This window comes from Poromitra crassiceps, assembly GCF_964638095.1.
Source record: "Poromitra crassiceps genome assembly, chromosome: 12".
Classification (NCBI taxonomy): domain Eukaryota; kingdom Metazoa; phylum Chordata; class Actinopteri; order Beryciformes; family Melamphaidae; genus Poromitra; species Poromitra crassiceps.
Window position 1 is genome coordinate 16,481,049 of NC_139632.1, and position 12,753 is coordinate 16,493,801.

The following is a 12,753-nucleotide window of genomic DNA, read 5'->3' on the forward strand; positions in this document are numbered from 1 at the left end:
ATAAAAAAATACAGCAAGAGTCACAGCACATGCAGAGTGAAGAAAAATATCATTCAAATGTATTGATTAGTTTCACCACTGTTACAAGGGGAAATTATATATTTCTTCTCATAACCCTCTCCCCCTTTCATTAACTACTGTAATAAGCAAGATAACATTTCTAAAATCGAAATATCCCTTAAATATACATATCAATAATAACTTTCATAATAACAATGATGACGAAAACATCAAGAGCACATTGCTTTCATCCCATGACAATGTTCTATACAAAGGTCATGTATTTCAGCTCTTTTTGACTAATATATTATGAAGCACAACAGAAATAAGAATAATCAAATTCATACCATGCAAAGGTAATCACAAAGCTTTGCCCGTTGTTTTAAAAGGGGATTTTAAAAAGTCTGCACACCCTTTCAAACGGGATTTTATTGCTCTAAGGCCTGGAGCGGTCAGAGTTCGGGAGGGACTTCCTCACCCAGCTGGTGACAAATCGCTGCAACTTGCTGTCGCTGTTGCTCTTCGTATAGTGCTTCTTGGTCCCTGCACCTACTTTATTTTGCTGGATGTGCATGACTGCTTCAGTTTCTTTGTTGCTGTTGTCCGCCATGAAGTTGTTGATCACCACAGTCAGCTTGCAGCCACCAGAGAGCTGGGGGAGAGAGGGGAGGGGAAGAGGCAATCAGTCAGGATGTGAGAATACGACCTGCATTCTTCACTGGACATTACATGAATGCTGGCTGACGACTAACGACTACAAACTTTCCAACTCAAGTTTATGTCAACTAAACAGGAAGCTTGGACAGTAACATTGAAACATGTCAGGTGTCAAAAATCATATCTAGACACAATCCAGATACAAGCCAGGTTGCTAAAGCAGCAGATGTAAACAGGGGCCGAAGCTTTTAGTCCACGGACAGAGCCACACTTACCGTCCGGGACATAGGGATGTTAATGATTAATCGACTACTGATCAATCGGCGATCAATCCCAACATATATTAACCGATTAATCGACAATGCTATGTCCATTTTAATTTTTTTGCTGAAATGGTTTAACACCACAAGGGCGAACAGTATTCATTGCAAACATTGCAATGCAATATTGAAATTTCAGCATGTCTACAAGCGCAATGACAGCTAATGCAGGAAGCTTGGTTGGTTAATTAACTCGTTGAGTAGGCTTACAGGTGTAAAAACCTGCATTCTGTATTTCCTATGTTGTATTTCAACATAATGATTAATCGATTAATTGATCGTTAACATGACCAATTAATTGATTAAGGAAATTGATTAAAATTTGCATCCCAACTGGTACATATGACTCAGCCAACCACTCCACAATATCGTGTACATAAGCTGTTTTTGTGTGTGTGTGTGTGTGTGTGTGTGTGTGTGTGTGTGTGTGTGTGTGTGTGTGTGTGTGTGTGTGTGTGTGTGTGTGTGTGTGTGTGTGTGTGTGCGTGTGTGTGTGTGTGTGTGTATGTGTCTCTTGTGTGCGTTCTCACCTTGTCGCTGTCCAGTGTGTTCTGTGAGGTACATGAGGCCAGAGAAACAGTGTCTGTCTGGCTGCTGCCTTCACTCTGGCTGTCCAGCTCCTCTCCATCCCTACAGGATTAGCACACACACACACACAAACACACACACACACACACACACACACACACACACACACACACACACACACGGTCACTGAGAGAGAGGGTGTGTCTGTGTGTGTGTGTGTGTGTGTGTTTGTGTGTGCTTTTTACCTCTACGCAGGATGAAAATAATGAAAATCTAGACATGCAGTGTATAACCATGAGAAAATATGAGTACAAAAAGACTTGTGAGTTTGCAGCACAAGTAGAGGATGTGCAGTTGTGCATTTAAAAAATAATTTCCTCCTCAGATATGTCCTAATCTAATATATTCACAGCTACAGATATTATATGTGCAGAATGTGTTTCCAGTACCTTCGTCCCTTGTAGTGCTTGGCATGGGTGGCCTTGGGAATGTGGATGGGCTCCTTCAGCGCCCCCCGCAGGTGAATGGTGCACGCCTGGATCACCTCCCTGATGTGCTTGATCCACTCTTGCTTGTTCCCGATGCTCAACGCCTACCATTGGTCAGTGACGAGTGGGGGGAGTAAGGGTCAAAGGTTAGGGTTCGCCACAAATTGACTTCCTGATTAACTCATTTTATTTTCTGAGTGTTTCTTGGAAACTGCTCTCTTTATCTCTTTCTAAATGTCATTTCAGAGGCCTTTCCACCATGACAATAATACAATTATGGGGAAACCTTTGCTATGAAAATGGTCCAATTTGAAGATGTTAAATTGGACAAAACATCAGCTACTACTCACAGTTCCAATTTAAAAAATTGCCTTTAAAAACCCATATCGGTCTAACCCTAAAAGAGAGCAGAAGAGAGCAGAAGAAGAAGAAGAAGAAGAAGAAGAAGAGAGTTTTACCTTGAGGACGATCTTCTTCTTGTCGTGGACTGGGGTGTGTCCCACCCAAAGAGCAAACTTACAGGGGTCTCCTTCAACCTGCTCCGTCACCCCCAGCTCTGATGTCTGGGCAGGGAGAAGGGGGGAAGGTCACAAAGGTCATGCGTGATGTCATCAAAAAGGGACAGTGTAAAAATAGATATACTTATTTTCTCCTCTACTACTCAAACTGTTCAAGAAATGATATGAATACATCAAACATTCAGAATCAAATAAATCCCAGATTGGCGATGGGCGTTCTGTTCAGTGGGCGGAGGAGCATCTTATCATCTACTTACAAAGAGTTTGCTCTTGTAGACATATTTGCTGGTGCTGCTGGAGTCCTTCGCCTCCTTGCTGAAGACCAGCGACTTCTCAAAGAGGAAGAGGTGGCGCCCTCTGCCCTTACGCATCAACTTCTTTGGTTGCCAGACCTGGAAGGACTCGTGCAGGATGAGCTCCCCCTGTGACGTGATGTTTTCATCAAAACCTGGAGAAAAGTGGGGAAAATTAGCTGTTATTCCCTGGAGTCGAGCGTAGATTTGTGCTGCTGTTGTTTATGGTCAAATTTGACTTCCAGACATCTCACCTTCCAGCATGCAGAGGTGCATGGCGTCGTTGACTCTCTTGAGAACACTGCATATCGCCTCCAGGCCCTCCTTGATCTCTCCTCTGCTGTCTTCGCAGCACCTCAACAGACCCTGAATGCACACACACGCGCACACACACACACACACACACACACACACACACACACACACACACACACACACACACACACACACACACACACACACACACACACACACACACACACACACACACACACACACACACACACAGAAACCATTACAACAGGAACCATGGAGACGGCAACCATAGCAACCGGATGGTACTGCGGTACCCTGGCGTGGCGGGTTACCTCTAGCAGGAGCCGATACTTGGTGATTCTCTGCACAGGTTTGATCAGGTGGGAGTGGATGTTTTCAGCCAGTCGGTGCCTCTGTTGGATCTCCTGTAATGCACACACACAGAGAAACACAGTGCTGTGATTGGAGGTTATTGACTTGGACCTATTTCATTAGCGGCCAATGGGAGACGGAGATACTCACGTTAAAGTAGCAGGGTCCGGCGTGCTCCAGGATGAGCTGGGCAGAGTCAGGTTTGTTCTTACAGTAGTTCACATATATCTGGAACTTGTCAGCCTACAGGAGAGAAACGAGTCACAATCTCACGATCAGTCACTGCTGCTGCTGAGGGGAAAATGCTTAAGATTATTTTATTTTATTACTTGAGAATATATGAACTGTGTATAACCTGTTGTAACCTGTATATAATCCTTAAGCAATTTTTATGAGCCCTTTGTCTACAAATCACATTCAAACCCCAGTGTAATTTTAAAAAGTTGTGCGCTTCAATATATTATTATCTTTATTCCTAAAAAAAAATAAGATTGTGATTTTTGGACAGTATCTACCCATGTTTTTTCAGCTACACTAAAACATTTATGTTCTTAATCCCTGAAAAATTGACCATTTTGGAGGTGGGCTTTTAATGGATGACAGCTTTATGCAAACACAACAAACAGTAATGAACAGACAGTACATACCTATGTGACAAACAGTAGTGAACAAACAGTACATACCCACGTGACAAAGGAATGGCCCACATCCTCTGGCAGCTGCTCATATTTCTCCAACTCTTTGAGGAAGATGCTGTTGAAGAAACAGAGAGAGAGACACACACATGAAGAAACAGAGAGAGAGACACACACACACACACACACACACACACACACACACACACGCACGCATGCACGCGCGCACACACACACACACACACACAGTCAGACAGACAGACACAAAACATTATCATCATTCAGTATCTCTGAGGAGGAAATGCAGATTAGCCTATGTGAAACTGCTGAAACCTGCTATTCTTTAGGTGCTGCAATTTGTTTTAATGTTGAACTATCAACCATCTTGTCAGAGTAGCTGTCAACTTTTTCATAACGTGGATATCTCGTATACCGTGGTCTGGGTGGATACTCTTTTCTGATTGGCCGGCAGGTGTGCGTTAAAACTGTTTAAAGGGATAGTTCAGTTTGTTTGTAGTTGGGTCCTATGAGGTACTCTCATACAGTCAGTGCACTGGGTAAAGCACTCTGGATGCATCGTGCACCGAGATAGGAGAACTGCACTCCAGCTGCAACAGGCACAGAGAGCTGTCTGCTGAGTGTGAAGGGGGCCATGAGCAAAAACATAAAGAAACAACAGAGAAAATACATAAAATGCTTCCATACTGCTCACCTGGCATAATGCAAGTCTCCACAAGCCCTGAGATGCCAAGATGACTTGAAAATATGTCATTTACACCCTGTTTTTAGCTGAAATCGTCAATGGAGCTAGCGGCTGAAATTACAACAACTAGGGTACAACCTTGCTATAGTGGCGATTTTAGCTAAAAACAAGGTGTAAATGACATCTTTTCAAGTCAACTTGGCATCTCAGGCCTTGTGGGAGACTTGCATTATGCCAGGTGAGCAGTATGGAAGCACTTTATGTATTCTTTCTGTTGTTTTTTATGTTTTTGCTCATGGCCCCCTTCACACTCAGCAGACAGCTCTCTGTGCCTGCCGCAGCTGGAGTGCAGTTCTCCTATCTCGGTGCGTGATGCGTCCAGATTGCTTTACCCAGGGCACTGACTGTATGAGAGTACCTCATAGGACCCAACTTCAAACAAACAGAACTATCCCTTTAACGCACACGTAGTCCGTAGTTTTAATCACTGTTCGAAAATGCATCCGCTAGCCAACCTGTAGCCGTCTAAAAAAAATCAGAATATTTTATTTACAACACCGAGTCAGCAGTGCCTCATCCTCTGAACACCACAGGATGGCGATGTAACACACAAACTGCAAGAAACACCGCCCCTCTGAACTTACTGATAGCCTACTTTGTATCACATGCGATCATCTCACATATTCACTAAAGCCAATTTCAGACATGTTCTCTGGACTCTGTCCATTGAATCAGGTCCAGATGTTCCCCGGAGTTACCCTTTCATATAAGAGGCAAATGTTTTGTGTCATTTGTTTTCACACACGAGTAAATCTTCCATGTGGTTTGGCCGAGTACAGAGTGCAGGGGGCGCTGCGCGCAGTGTAGGCTACAGTGTCTGTACAGTGTGATATATTTTTTCATTATTCTACTTCAGACCCACAGAGCCTATCTCATCGTTGGTGAAAATCTTGATATTGATTTGAGGACAATAACATGGCTGGATAGCTAGCTATTCTTGTTGTTAAACATGCTGTTAAATTATATTGACTGTTTGTCAACTGTACGCAATGTTATTGACTTTGAATTTTGTTCGCATAACATTAGCTTTCTGGCTCTGAGCCAAAGGGTTGCATCTATGAGCTGGGCAGACTAGATTACTTCACGTTGCTGGCACGTATCCAAGGTTCATCCTATTTACTGGAGCAGTGAACAAGGTTTCCATTGCATGAGAAGCTGACGGGATGGTAATGATTTTTCCAGGTAGCCTATTAGTCGGTTTCCCAGGTGTTGCTAGGGAAACCGAGTTATAGATTGTGAAAAACTTTACATTTTCAAAATCTGTGATTGTCTTTATTTTATATTGTTGGCTAGTGACCATGGTATAAGCGGGATAACCACGGGTGCGGTAAACGATTTTAATGCACTTCGCCTCCACGTCGTGCATTAAAATCATTTAACGCACACCTAGGAGTTGATTATCCCTTACTGGGTGCAGGACTCCTCAAAGGCATTCTCCCCAATGCTAAACACAGTGGTTTCAGTACAACAGTGTTCTCTTGGCTTACTCGTGGTGGAACTCATAGATGTCCTGCATGTTTCCAAAGATGATGTGCTCCTTGTTGATGATCCCTGAAGGAATCTCCTCCACTCTACTGGTCATCTCCCACAGGTACGTCTGCATGGAGAACATAAGAGAGATCACCCACCAAAGATCTCCAACAGGGTTCCTGCATTTTCAATTAAAAGTTCTCTACTGCTGCAGATTATTCTTCAGAAAAACTGAAAGATGTGTAGTGACACTGTATGTGAACTAGAGCTTTCCCCCCCTGCATATTTCTTTTCTACAACTGCTATTCTTTTTAAGTTTTGGAAGTTATCAAATTCGTTTTCCATACTTTTCGAGACCTTCTGTTGTGCAGCTGAACTTACATTTATGCACTCCCGCAGGTCTCCTACGTAGGTCTTTTCCGTCTGAATCAGCTCTGCCATGATTAACCTGGGTGCACGCACGCACGCACGCACGCACACACACACACACACACACGCACACACGCACACACACACACACACACACACACACACAATTAGCTATTGTCATACGTACCCTCCTTATTCATCAATCCCCTCCCACACCTTCTTAAACATCAAGCTCAAGGACTTTCCAGGCCCAATTCCCTCACATTCAAGGACCCAACACGGCATAGTTTGAGACGCGGACCGAGGTTAATTACTGTTACAACACTGAGAATTGTTATAATGGGAACTAGCAGGCTTTACAGAAGCTCACAGACAACTAAAAACAACTAAACAACTAAACAGAGAGCTCCCATATCAGCAAATTAAGCTATCCTAATATCAGTAATTTAACGACATGAGCTTTGGCGCAAGGCCGTCACGTTCAGAAGCGTCTGACATAGTGACATTCTCTTCTCCAGATCTGATAGGAAGACACATGAAAAGGGGACATACTTCCTCTTGCATGCCGACTTGCGCTTCTCTTCGTTGAGCTCTGACCCCGGAGCCGTGGCCGGGATGATGCCCAGCTTCAGATCTTTACTCTGCGGGGAGAGAGAGAGAGAGAGAGAGAGAGAGAGGGAGGGAGGGAGGGGGAGAGAGCCTGTATAAGAATTCAAAATACTTAATACCAACACTTACTATACTGTACTGTACTGTACTGTACTGTACTGTACTGTACTGTACTGTACTGTACAGTCAACCTAGTGACATCATATGTTTTCTATCTTTCTAGCAAATCTATGTACATTTCAGAGTAAAAGTCTTACTTGGGAAAACGTATTTAGTAATTCAACGATAAGAGCCGCCGGCTTGCGCTTCTCCTCATTTAGTTTGTGAGCAGCGTCACACAGGTTGACCTCTGACCCCGGAGCCATGACCGGGATGAGGTCCAGCTGGAGATCTTCACTCTGGGGAGAATAAAATGCTTTATAATAAGACATTTATAATCATTTCGTATTTTTCCGATAGCGGTGCTGAGACAATACTTTTAAAACGGTGATTTAAATCAGTTTTCTGGGGGGATTTCTAACAATAATGTTATGTGTTATGCCCTATAATTTTAGTGAAGGTGCATGCAGCTCCAGTTTCGGAGCGCCGGAGGGCGGATATTTCACTCTGAATCTCGGGCATGGCCCCTAAATGAGTCACCTAAATCTGTGTTGCAATTCGGTATCGGTAGTACCGGTTCTAAAAGTACCGGGCGGTACCAATTAAAGCGGGTAACAGGTTTCAGTACCCAACCTGCAGTAAAAGCCTTACTTGGGAAAACTTCTTATTTAGTGCTTCAGCGATCATCTTTCGTGCTTCAGCGATAAGAGCCGCCCGATCCTCGTTTAATTCGTGAGCAGCGTCCCTCAGGTTGACCTCTGACCCCGGAGCCGTGGCCGGGATGAGGTCCAGCTGGAGATCTTTACTCTGCAGAGAGAGAGAGAGAGAGATAGGGAGGGAGAGTGAAAGTGAGAATGAAAATGAGCAAAATTAATACAGCTCCTCCAATTTGGCCCAAAGAGGATGTTGTGCGTTCACAAACACACTCCCCTGGTCATGCCCTGGCTCTTATCCAGCGCTGCCAGGTGTACGATAATGATCGTATTTGTACGATAATTTCGCCCTCTGTACAATCAATAATGCCAAAATTCCCGTAATGTATGATCATTTGATCATTTTGTGACACTTGGTTATAATCAATATACTATCCTGTCTGTCTGTATACATGTCTTCTCACAGTGTCTTTGCAGCCAATCATGCATTCATGTCACCTAGGACAAAGTGTTCTTAGTTCTGTGGTAGAGTGCTGGAATTTCCTACTCAAGTATAGTAGTATTATTTTGCTGTTCCATTACCTCAGTGGAAAATGTACTTTAAAAGTAAAAACCACAGTAATTTAAAATGAAAAGTTGAATGTTGTGTTGTGATTTTAAAAATGAGATTTCAATCATCATAATAAAAATTGCCTAAGTGGGCGGGCGGTGGTTAGTCACGATTTGTCTGTCTGTTTGTGACATCATCAGTGTGATGTCATAAATCAGGAATTGTGATGTCATTAGTGATGTCACTTAAGCAATTGTGATGTCATCAGTGATGTCACTCGAGCAACTGTGATGTCATCAGTGATGTCACTCGAGCAATTGTGATGTCATCAGTGATGTCACTCGAGCAATTGTGATGTCATCATCAGTGATGTCATAAATCCTACCTGGCTGAACATTTCCCACCTGGCAACACTGTTTAGTCTTATCAGTGATGGCCCTGCCTTTCCCTGCTGCTGTTGGCACATGGATGCAGCTGGTATTAGCCCCCCCCTTCCCCGTGCTCCATGTATGTTACATGGTATGAATAAAAAACAACATTACAAATACATTATACAAAAGAAAAATAATATGCTTTGGTCAGGCCCATTAAACAGCCTAAAAAGTGTAAGAATATGATTAGCTAAAGGTGTAAATATCACAAGTAAGAATTGTTGTGATGTGTGAAATGTTATTATCACTGACTGAATCAAAGAACCACAGAGATCAATATGCTGCTAACATTGACGTTAACGTAGCCTACTTCTAGTTGTCTAGTTCAACAAACTAACCTGTCACTGAGGGGTAGCGTTAGCTGTTAGCTTGTCGTCCCGATTCTCTGTGTTATAGACATGTTAAGCTGGTGTTAACACCTGTTCATTTATTTCTTTTTCTTTTTTACCTGTTCCGTCTTGGAGAAATCCTTGACAAATAAAGTGACAAAAACAAATAAAGCGTCCCAAATTTGTATGTTCCTTACCTGGTCCATGTTCCAAATAAAGTTGATGAACTTGAAAATCTGTTAATGGGTCGTAAGTGAGTGAAAATTAGGCTTTTTCAGTTAAACTCTAAGCAATCGTGCTCTCTCAAAGATGAAAATGAACTTGTCTGCTGCCCCAGTCACGCCCACTTCACGCAGGCGCAGCCGATGCGCATGTCGGAGGTAGAAAGAGAGAGTACGCGCAGCCTTGGAAAGTAAACATGTCGTCGTGTTGTGCTGTTGGATGCCTGAATCGAAAAGCTGCTAACAAAAGTCTAAAGTTTTACCGAATCCCGTCAACTCACACTGCTTTTAATGCTAACCGCAGGCGTCTTTGGTTGCAAGCCATTAGAAGAAGCGATTGGAACGAGGTCATAATTAAAAATGCCCGACTTTGCAGTGCTCATTTCATATCAGGTAAGCTATAGCGTTAGCTAAGCTAACAGACCACATGCTCGGAAGACTAGCAGTCATCTAGGCGTAAGCTAATGGGGATCCTTTTTAATAAACAAATAACGCTACACAACCAAATAACGTAATTATTGAGTCGTGTGCATATCTAACTATCAATGTTTGCAAGTTGCAGAATAACTAACCAGTAGTACCAGTAGTAGTACCAGTTTGAGCCGAAGTAGCTTTAGCTTAGCTAACACATTGGTTCAATTTTGCTACGTTGACTTGCTAGTCTTACTGCTGGTATGAGCCATATGGACAACTCAGAGACCAATGTTAACTGTTACATTCGTTGTTACACTATATCAATCACTAGAATAAACTTTATTTGTACAGGAGAGGCATCTATGGACTACGACAGTCCTGACTTTACACCGTCTATCTTTCCCGACTCAACCCAATGCAACAAAGGCGATGCAACACTTGAGAGGTAAATATGGTCACATTTGCTTGATTTAGTTGCTCACTAGCATGCCTTGAAGTGCAGAGAAGACATGACGAGTAATTTAATGTCAATATATTTCCCCCCCACCCCAATATATCTCTTAGACCAGTAGTTAGTGGCCGGGCCAGCGAAGCGGCAGGGCCACTGTTTGTATTTGCCAATACTTGATAACTTTCCACAGAGGTCCAGTCCCATGCCAAACTTCGTCGACGCGAATTTGGCGCCAATAGTCCTGGTGGGGGCGCTACAGCGACCGTCTAAAGTTTCGAACTTTGAAAATTCATAACAAATTAGGCATACGTGCTACGGCTTTGCAACTTTCACTGAAATGTGGACCCAAGTGAGGAGAAACCTTTGTACACTGCAACCTATGGCCAATTATTAAGTCCAAAACTGCAAAAACTAATTTATTATGTCAGCATTATCTTGTGAAGCCATTTGGGGCATGTGATTTACACTTGATTTGGGGTCATGAAAAACCTGTGGCAAATTAATTGTTTTTACTGTTTGCTCTCTTAACTGTGTATTAGATTTAAGAGAAAAAGGAGATGTGATGAAACCACCTACAGACCACCAGGTGCTAGACATCAGTCCACAGAAGTTACTGATGAGTCCACAGGTGCCTCCCTGTCCCCAAATGATTGCAGAATGGAGCTTGGTGCTGGTCCTTGCACTGGTAAGAACTACTGTAGGGCAGTCTCTACTACTAGGATTAATCATCCCACATGATTCTGTTTAGCACATACAGTCTAAATGTCTGAAAACATATATATGCAATAATAGAGAAAATCAGCAAAGTGGGAATACATTTTAATAGGAATAGGAACATTATGCATTAATCTAAATAGTCTCATTTGAAACAAATGTGACAGTGCATCTTTAAGAAGGTGAGTGCTAAACTATAATCTTATCTCTATTTCAGAAGCCACGGTCCCAAAGGTTCTCTATGATGATCTCAAACGGAAGTACAGCCAACTTTCTACAGAGTGTGAGAACCTGCGTTCCGATATGAACAAACTCAAATCTGAGAATGAGCAACTAAAAGAAACACTCAGAACCACACGATTTTCCTTTAGCTCTATCAAGAGCAAAGCGGTACATGTTCTGTTTTTCACAGGTCTGACCAGTGTCATTTTTGACTGGTTGATCCACAAACTTAAAGACAGTGTAGAGGTTGTGCATAGCTGTGCGAGCTTCGAGGACCATCTATTGGTTATCCTAATGAAACTCAGATTAGGGCTCAGCAACAAGGATATTGCATTCAGATTTAATGTTACAGAAAGTGAAATCACTAAAATGTTGAGAAGTTGGCTCCCTGTTATGTCTCAGAAATTAAAGCCTCTCATCAAGTGGCCAAGCAAGCATGTAATATTAAAGAATATGCCAAAATGTTTTAAACCTAAATACAAGTATTGCAGGTGCATTATTGACCGCACAGAAATTTTTATTGACAGACCGACAAATTTAACCTCCAGAGCCCAAACATACTCGACTTATAAAAACCATAACACTGTTAAGTATTTGGTTGGAATGTCACCTGCGGGAGCCATTACTTTTCTGTCTGCAGGTTGGGGCGGGCGTGTCTCTGATAAACAAATGACAGCTGAGTCTGGATTTTATGACCTTCTAGAGGTAAATGATGAGGTACTAGCAGATCGTGGTTTTACCATCGGAGATGAGCTTGCCACACATGGCGCCACCCTTAGGATCCCTCATTTTACCAAAGGGAGGAAGCCGCTCTCTGCTCAGGAAGTGGACACATCAAGTCGTTTGTCAAACGTGAGAAAACACATTGAAAGAGTGATCGGTAGATGGGAAAATTTCAAAATTCTGTCAACTGTTATTCCACTCAAACAGGTGGACCTCATAGATGATATGGTGATTGTGTGTGCAGCATTGACAAACCTTTGTAAATGTATAGAGCCTGGAAGATAACTTAGCACTGGTTTGATAAAGCAGTGATTCTCTGCACCTTTCATATCAAGGGCTCCTAATTCTGTCCACATTGAGTAGGGCTGCAACTAATGATTATTTTAATGCTCAGGAATGGAATGAGTTGCCCTTGACCATCAAACAAAGCCTGAGCCCAAATAGTTTTAAGGTGAATGTTAGGAAATGGCTCCTAGAAAAAGTCCAGGATTAAACTTGGTAGTCACTGTAGTATTTTGTTGTATTTTATTGACTTTGCTTTTTATGATGTAGGTAGGTAATGTTGATTATGTGTGGTTATGTATATTATGTGCTGAGACCAAGGACCACAACAGAAATAAGTATTTCTAAAGTGCTTTCATGTAAAATAGTTGTACTGCAATAAATCAT